This window comes from Aotus nancymaae, unplaced genomic scaffold (assembly GCF_030222135.1).
Source record: "Aotus nancymaae isolate 86718 unplaced genomic scaffold, 86718_ANA_hifiasm-v0.15.2.pri h1tg000062l, whole genome shotgun sequence".
NCBI lineage: Eukaryota > Metazoa > Chordata > Mammalia > Primates > Aotidae > Aotus > Aotus nancymaae.
In genome coordinates this window covers 16,780,117-16,789,894 of record NW_026988476.1, presented here as the reverse complement: position 1 = coordinate 16,789,894, position 9,778 = coordinate 16,780,117, and the positions used below count along the sequence as shown (strand labels likewise).

General features: G+C 37.0%; 1 pseudogene; it reads right to left on the bottom strand.

The window, feature by feature from the left end:
* Positions 1–556: 556 nt before the first annotated feature.
* LOC105719914 (carbohydrate sulfotransferase 10-like) lies at positions 557–1,654 on the bottom strand (annotated as a pseudogene).
* Positions 1,655–9,778: the final 8,124 nt, after the last annotated feature.

Below are 9,778 nucleotides of genomic sequence, written 5' to 3'. Positions count from 1 at the left end.
ACCACCTTCTGGCCATTGCCAAACATCCACAGGAACAAAACAGTCACAGAAAGAACAGTTTGCCTAAAAGATCATAGCAGTGCCAAGACGAAAGCCAGAGGTGTCATCTTACTCCTCAGATTTGATACTGCATGAGCCTCTGTGATTTTGTGGTCCCCTTGCTTCTCTATACTCCCTGAAAGTGCTGGGTGCTGCTCCTGATATCCACCAGTGATAGGTGAGATCATCCATAACCCTGGCCAGGAGAGCCTCAGGTGCGTTGCCTTCTTTGACAACTGTGGGAAATGGCTCACTCTGCTAGTAATCCTGTGCTTCCTCCCTGTTGGGCTGTCAGACTGCAAATGTTTTCTCTTTTCTCCCCTCTGAGGTACACACAGGCCAGTGGCATCCTAATGACAATGGCAGGTGATGGGGCAGGATCCTCAGAGCATCTGACATCCAAACTAAGTTTTAACAGTCAGGGTCCTGTGTCATATGTCGAAATGCTCACAAACCCATGGGAAATCTCAGGCATCATAAAAGGAGGAGGTGTGGTGGAGGAAGTGTCATTCTGCATTCAGCTCTCCACCTGGTTAGCCCCTGGTCTAACAAAGATATCTGAATTCATAGGTTCTATGCTTAGTTTTGCTGGGAAAAAAAAAGGTTTCTCATACCCAAAGAGCTTAAAGTCCCCTTCAAAACATGCATACAGGCATCAGATGTCTTGTTAGCTGATGCCCAGAAGACAGTGATGCATCTTGGTTCTGTTATTCATGATAATGCCCTGCTTGGCGGGATGATTGTGTATGATATCAGGTGGTCAAGGCTGGCTTCTTTCAAGATATATGGGGCACTGTCCTCCAGGCTCTCGTGGTGTCCAGTCACACTGTACATTATCTTGCAGGGTTCACAGAGTTCTACATATATCATCTAGTGAATGATGTGGTCCCTACACTGAAGGTCTAGCCATCTGTGGTTTGGCTTACCAGGTAGTGCATGAAATCTTCAAAGTGGATCCCCTGGGTCTCCATCTGGTTCCTCTTGTATTTTCTGATAATGCTAGGGGCAATCTCATGCTTCTACTAAGGTTTAAACTAAGGATTGTGAACAAATTTATCCTTAAATGAAGAAATAAGTCTTTCAAAGGGATCTCTTATGATAAAAAAACTTGAAGCATGTTTTCGATCATGTATAAGGATCAGCACTTTCTTCACTGGGTGTCACCCACTTTGGGAGTCTAGCAGAAAAGAATCTTGTGCTTGTCACAGACAAATATTCACTCCAGAACAAACCTGGAGACAGGTGTATACAAGGGATTATTCAGGGTTTCATCCTTGCAGATGTTTCTGACAGATTGCAGATGCTCCATGTAGACCAGGGGCTAAAGAAGCCAGCTGTCCAGAAGCATCTTCCCAGTCGGCTTCAGTTCCTCAAGAAAGTGCTTCTCTTCTGGCAACTTGCCCACTTCTGGCATGGTTGTCAGGAATAGAAATTCCTGTTTGGCACTGTACACATCTAGGTCTTTAAAAGCCAACGTGATGAACTTGCTAGCCATCATGAATGTGAAAATCACCAAAAAGCATTCAAGCAACAGAAGCCACTGGTGGTGCATGATGTTAAACAGCAGCCATTTACTGACTCTTCCTTCTGTGACCTGGGGCTCACATTTCCTTGCTGTGTTTGCCCTGACTGAGGTTTTTGGTTCCCCTTTTCAATTTAAATTTTCCAGATGTGTGTGAGAAGACAATGAAATACTGGGTTTCTACAGTCTTTAAGGTCCTGCATTCACCTCTTTTCCCTGTTTCTATTCCTGGCTCCCTCCCACCTTTTTAATTGTATAACCTCTTCAAGTATTGAAAAATAATTTGAATATAACTGCAAGTTGCCCGTGATGTTTACTAATACTTTCCTTTCTTTGTTCAGTTTTGCAAACTCTCCAACTTTAATTTCAGTGAAGGAAAGAATTTTCCTCTCAGGTATTTCTTTGAGATTCTATTCTTCAGGGTCAAGAACAAAGATGACAAGATTTTTCTTTCCATCTTTTGTGAGCCAAGATGGACTAAGCCCTGATTATAATGGAGGGAAAGGGAAAGATCACTTTTCTCTTTGGGTCTTTTTTTTTTAACTCAGTCACCGAAAAGAGTGAAGAAGGTGGTTGGTGATCGATGAGGCAGAGTTAAACTGAGTGGCCTAATTTTAATAGCATCTGAGACATTTCTCAATCTGGCAGTTTAAACTAAGCAATCCGATAACCCAACTCCTCATGGCCCAAAGCCCCAGACTTTGGTTTTCAGACAAAAAAAAAAAAACCCTTTGTGACAGTCATGCTGCTTAGCTAACCAGAACTTGGCTGTGCTACCTTCTATTCACTGCCCAATCCTTTCCAGCCTTTAGCATACTTGGAAAGCAAAAATGACAGTTTTGGGAAAACCTGGTTCAACTTTACAGCCAGAAGTGCAGCAACACATGCCTCAACCTCCAACTTCAGATAGGCCTCTTTACAGTGAAGATCAGAGGCTCACAGCACTCGAGACCCTCAGGCAGGGAACGAGTATTTCAAACCTTGCCTTCACTCCTACTGAAAGGCTGCACATGTTCCTTCTTCCCTGCCTTCTCTCTGTATGCTCCTTGCACCCTAGTGGAACACTTCTTCCTCTGTCTGCCAACAATTACAAACGCAAATTCTCAGCCAAAACTGAAAGAAGTAAATTGTAGGTTCATCCAAGTAACAATAATTCCGCAGGTTACAACTCCAACACAAGGATGCCTCCTCATTGCATAATTAACTCGAAGAAGTCTCTTCCAGTTAATCTCATGAACTATGGAGGGCCTCAAGTTGCCAAAACACACCGGGATGTGGCCGGGATTTACATATATATTAAGGCATTCCTTCAATGTTTTGGCAGTTTACAATTCTGTCTTAGGCTTTACTTTCTGTATGCAGAGGGACCCAAGGCCAGCCAAAGGCAAGAGATTAGAGCCTTCTCAAGAATTCTTGAGCATCTACACAGCTCTTTATGTGTGTGGTTTTCTATACCCCCAGAATTATGTCAGAGCTCTTCAATGCTCTGAATGAGCGTATAGCTATCTCATTCCCAAGATCCTTCTTTTAAGTCTTTTGGCCAGCCTCTTGTTTTTCCCAATGGGTATTTCCACCTCAGGCAGCTGCGATACTAAACAATTGCTATTTATTGATTGTTTCCAACAAACAACTCAGTAATAGAGCTTTTCCCACTGAGCAAGCTCTGATTTAGATCAAATAACAACAGCCCTGTGTATGAGGTTTTACCAGGGTATCAGGAAACAAGTCAAATCGTGACAATTCTCTGGAGATATAGCTTTAGGAAAAGCTCTTTACCCAGTCAGCCCCCCTAGTGGTTGCTTGCCTGCTGACTTTCACAGCAGACATGGATCTGAAGAGGAGGAAATGGACATAGGGCAAGTTAACCACAAAGCTCAGTGTCCTTGAGGAGAAGCAAGTATTCTAGAATAAAAGTTCCATGGACTGTTGCAAGTCTTAGTTTAGTTTCCAGAGTTTTGAAAAAGTTGACTTTGACAACTTTTGGCAGTGTTCTTATTGCCTTTATGGAGAAATAGATTTTCATAGGTCCTTTCTTCACCATTCCATAAATCTCCTCAGTGAATAACTTTTAACAAATAAAATGTGGTGGCAGTGGTATTGCAACCCTTCCAAGGCTAGGTTGCAAAAGGCAACATAAAAACTGACTCCGCTCTTGAGATGCCATCCCTTAAAATACAGAAACAATGCTTCAAGGAATCCCAGGACACATGAAAGGCTAAGTGTAGAAAATTTGATTAACAGCGTTAGGGAAGACCCCAGCCAACAGCCACAGGCAACTAAAACTACATGTGTGAAAAGCCTTCAAGTTGTTTTCAGTCACCATCTGACAAAAACTGCACAAGAAATCCTAAGCAAAGACTTCCTAGCTGAACTTAACTCTCAGAAATCTTAGTGATAATAGTAAGGAACTATTATTTCATGACACTAAATTTAGGGTAACATAGTCATGGATTATTAGCACAGATTTGGGATACTAGAGGTGGGATACTACCCAAACTTTAAAGAGGTGGCAATGTCTTTGAGACTCAGCAGCAGAAAAATGTTGGAAGTACCTTGAGATCACTGATAGAATTCTGAAGGGACTTGAAAAGGCTTTTGGTGAGTACCTAACAAAAAGTGAGAAAAATGTGATTGGAAAGTAGAAAAAAGGAATCCATTGTTATCTCCTGGCAGAAAGTTTAGCAACATTGTTGCCTGTGGTAGCACAGAAAATAGAAAATGTGCTTAATGAATGAGATACCTGGCTAAAGGCATTTCAGGCAAAGTGTTGAAAGTGCCACCTGGCTTCTTCTATTTGCCTATAATAAAATGAAGGAAGAGATTAGCTAATGAACAGATGGCTGAATATAAAAGAGCCAAAATTTGCTGATTTCAAAATAAAACTGTTTCTCATAGATTCTCCAAATGGCAAACAATTTTCAAATTCAGAAATAGCTTTCAGGCAAAGATCAAATCCAGGGCACTGTTAGGAATACACCGTCTAAAAATAAAGTCAAAAAACTATGACTGTTACATAGTGTGTGTGTGAGATTCTGTGTGTCTCAATACTGAGATCTTTATACCTATATACGTGTGTGTGTGTGTATACACATATATGCACATTTTAATCTTGCAGATGTTTAAATATTTTACGATGTCACAAGTTTCCTTTACAGGTTCTGTTCTTTGTGTCTTGCTTCAATAAGCCTTTCCCATTTCAATAATATAAATAACTTCCTGTATCTTTTCTTCTAGTGTTTTATTTTATTCTAAGGTTTAAATCACTAGTAATAGCTCTAGAATCTATTTCATTATAAAAAATTCAGTAAGTATACAGGGTTGATTTTTTTTTTCAAATAACAAACCAAAATGTATAAATAGTTGTATTTCTTCAACCAATTAAAACGTAAACTATAATTTTACAAGAATCTGTATAGTCTCATGCACCAATATATTTGTCTTAATTTATGGTTACTTGAAATTGTTTACTATTATTACCCATGTTTTTTATTGCAAGGCTTTGATTTTGGAAATCTTAAGAGAGAAATACTTTTAAGTTGAAAACTATAATTCACATTTTAGTAAGTAAAAGGACTTGAGTAAACAATATTTATACCCTACCTGCCCTCAAGTCCTTATCGTGAGTAAAGGACTCAAGGACAGTTAAGGACTTTAGAACAATAAATAACTTTACTGTGAGTAAAGGGCTTGAGGGTAGTTAGGTATTAGAGATTTCTGAAGGCATTAGGGCTGCAGAAAGCAAATGAGAGAAGAATACCACTTAGATAGGCAAAAATGAAAAGAGATTTTAGGACACTGTAATATTACTTGCTCAGAAATAAAATTAACTTCTAACAAAATTAATAAAGCTTTGGAGTCAGGAATCTTCAGGTACACAGGTCCCTTCCCAGGCCATAGGATGGACCCTAGCAATAAGCTCACATACTGTTTTTATAGAATTTGCAGTCTGTTTTGTACTCCCACTTTCCTTCACACTTCTCAAAGTAGGCATCATTGAAGATATCTTGGCAATTTGGGGATCTTGCTAAAAGACAATTATTAAATAATGCATTTAGTTCACATTTAATAGGGTGGTTTACGTGGTCTGTAGTCACATCAATGAATGGATGGATGAGGGATTGCTACTGTGTCTGGTGTTAGCATTCTGAAAGTATTCTGATTACCGCCGTGCTGACTCATCTAGCATTCGACATTTTGATACAAAGATATATGGCCAAAGAGGTAAGTATTTATTTAAATAATTCAAACTATGAAATAACATTATTTTCAATGCAATTGGAAAAGACATTTTGGAGCATTTCACTTAAAACAATTGAAATATACAGACTTATTTGGCAGTAATTTCAAATTTATTTATTAAAAAAAGGGAGAAAAATTGGTAAAAACTAATAGAATGTAAAACAAATGCAACACAGATGAATAATATCAATAGAAAGTATTTAATGATAAAGAACCAAATTGCTGACAAAACAAATTTCAGATACCATCAATGTTTTAAATTAAGCAAATATTTTAACTACAGTTAATTGGCTATAAGATGATTAATACTGGCCAGGTGAGATGGCTCATACTTTTAATCCCAGCACTTTGGGAGACCAAGGCAGGCTGGATCACCTGAGGTCAGGAGTTCGAGATCAGCCTGACCAACATGGAGAAACCCCATCTCTACTAAAAATACAAAATTAGCTGGGCGTGGTGGCACATGCCTGTAATCCCAGCTACTTGGGAGGCTGAGGCAGGCGAATCGCTTGAACCCAGAAGGCAGAGGTTGCAGTTGCAGTGAGCTGAGATCACACCATTGCACTCCAGCCTGGGCAACAAGAGCAAAACTCTGTCTCAAAAAAAAAAAAGATTATTAATATTTTACAATCCAATTAATGAAGAATAAATTGTTTGAGCTCATTAGAAAAAGCCTGAAGTTTCTGGTTGACCTGACATGAACTACTGAAACCAATAAAGGAAGCATATAACTTGAAAGAAGGCATTAACAATGGTGTACTCATACATGTTTAATAAGTGGCTCTCCAGGGAGAAAACAGATTGGATTTGTACTTCTTCCAATGCTGTAAATACTCCATTGCCAATTAAACCTACCAATATTATGTCACTGAACTAAAAAATCGGGAAGGATGCACACAATCAGCTTTTCTGATCCAACTGGTATAAGTTATTTCCATCCCATTGAATGCTATATTACAAGGAGGATATCAACTGTAAACTGGTTCATGAAGATTTTCCTTTAATATTTGAGAGTAGTCAGTACTCAGAAAAATGAAAATTTTTTAAATACTATAGTTCACATATGAAAGATAAGACTTTCTCAATCTGACAACAATCCTAAGTATACATATGACATACATACTGAGTTATGAGGCCAAAAGAAACATATATTATCAATACAAATTTCAAACAATTTACTAGAGCACACACTGACTTAGGCTTTCAATCTTTTCATAAAGGTATTAGAAAGTAATGGTCAAGTGCAGCGAGAAAAATATAAAGAAGAAAGAATATAAAGATGGAGTAGGCAATTTAAAAAAAATTTAAATGCTTGTGTTGTAAATGCTGTTTATTAGCTACTTATAATTTGCAATTTATTTTCTTTTTCAATCCAAACAAAAATCTATCTTGTCTCTAATTTTGTGTTCATAATCTATTTCCTTTTTCTTTTTTGTTTAATTTTTATTTTAGATTTAGGGGTACATACGAAGGTTTGTTACACAGTAAACACATGTCACGGGGGCTTGTACATATTATATCACCCAGTTAGTAAGCTCAGTTCCCAACAGTTATCTTTTCTGCTCCTCTCCCTCCTCCCACCCTCCCCCTCAAGTAGGCCCCAGTGTCTGTTGTTTCCTTCTTTGTATTCGTTAAGTTCTTCTCATTTAGATCTCACTTATAAGTAAGAATATGTGATATTTGGTTTTCTGTTCCTGCATTAGTTTTGCTAAGGATGATGGCCTCTGGTTCCATTCATATTCCCACATAATACATAATCTCATTCTTTTTTTATGGCTGCATAATATTCTAGGGTGTATTTGTACCACATTTTCTTTATCCAGTCTGTCATTGTTGGGCTTTTAGGTAGATTCCATGTCTTTGCTGTTGTAAACTGCTACAGTGAACATATGAATGCATGTGTCTTTATGGTAGAATGATTTATAGTCCTTTGGGTATATACCCAGTAATGGGATTGCTAGGTGGAATGGTAGTTCTGCTTTTAGCTCTTTGAGGAAATCTCCATACTCCTTTTCACAATGGTTTAACTAATTTGCACTCCTACCAACAGTGTATAAGCGTTCTTTTTTCTCTACAACCTATTTTTTATTCCTTAAAAAGTATTATCAGAATATAAGTTTCAGATCCTATGATCCTTAATATATCCAACTATTGATTCATAATTTATCTTAAACCCAGATTAATTTTCAGATGTCCAAGTAATAGTCTGCAACAGTTTTGTCCTCCAATGGTGAATTTTGAAGGGAAATATTTCACACAGGAGCTGTTTTTTCAAAATCCACCACTTATAAATTTTATTTTTGGGTGTCCCTTGATGTTTCTTCATTTGAAAAATCAAGTTGACAGTTTTTTATATGACGTCTAAGATAATTATTTTAGGGGAATCAAGTTGAGTAATGTATGGAAAAATATTTTATAGTTTAAAAAGATATACGTCATCCCTGAGCCTAGCTTTATTACTGTATTATATACAAGGTATGCTGTGGCAATATAGTTAAGTCCAACACAGTAATCCTTAAAAATTTGCTAAATTTCCAGAAATAACTTGGCAATGTAATTTAATTATGATAAAATGTCCTATTCACATAAATTTAAGACGTAAATTTTAAAATTAAAATGCATGTAAAAATTGTTAATCTACCTCTATCCAAAGGATACAGGAGGCTTTCAAGTAAAATGATGAAATAAGTAAGGCTTTCAGGGATGCCTTCCTCCTGAATGCCTTTAAATTTTCTTTAGCACCAAATAGTATGGTGCCTTATAAAGTATCCAGCCATACGTACTTGCCTCTTTTTTCCTTCTCTGATTAAGTCTCTGTACTTGCTGCCATGGAGAAAAATCATAATGTGAATGAATGAAAAGGATGGACAGATATTTTAGTGAGTTTGGGCTGCTGTAACTAAGTACTACAGATTAGTGGCTTATAAACAACAGAAATTTATTTCTCATAGTTCTGGTGACTGGCAGTCATACATCAAAGTGGGTTCTCCTGAGTGTCCTCTTCTAGTTGCAGACTGCTAACTTTACGTTATATTTTCATGTAGTAAAAAGAGGGCTAGCATATTCTCCCGGTCTCTTTGTATAATGGTATTCAACTACTCACAAGAGTTTCATCTTTATGACCTAATTATCTCTTAAAGCCTCACCTCCTAATACCATCACCCTGGGGGTTGGAATTTCAACATATGAATTTTGGGAGCACACAAACATTCAGTCTATAACAACAAGTGAAGCAAAGCTTTTTAAAAAGCTTTCCAAAGTGCTTTATCAACTGGAATTAGTGGTTTCATAAACAAATAACCCATAATATAATTACTAAAGCTGATTGCTCACTTTTAAAATTTAAAAAAAAACCTGTTTAATAGATAAAGTAGTCATCCATTAAAAGTACAAGATGAATTAAACCCGAAAAAGAGTTGGCTGTTGTGATATAAATGACTAAATAATGTATATATTTATAAATATGTGCTTCATGCATTTCTGTAAACCTTGTAAATTACACAAACTACTGCTAAGTAAACTGGGCAAGGGAAGTAATAACATTGCTCCCATCATTATGCCTTTTAAATTAATAGACAAGAATTTGGTTCTAAAGCACAGGAAGCCCATGCCTTCAATATGTGGGAGGCAAATTTCATACACAGCTCCCTAACACCAGTTCAGTGTTTCTCAAATTTAAGAGAAAAGGACTTTCAAAAACTGATGTAGAGTCCTATGTTGATTCAAATTGTTTATTATATAAAATATCTTTATTATAGCATTTCTTAAATATTTATCATCATAAGACTAATTAATGGCTTATATATTTTATACAAGTATGAAACCTAAACAAGTTAATTTAAAATGTATAAGGGAAAAAAAATCAATCAAATTTTAGCAAGCATATTTGTATGCCACCTTTACTTGATTTCTTTCCTACTTTCTTTCAGCTTTCTAGAACAATGTCAAAAGTCATTCATTTGGGGGAAACTCATTCTC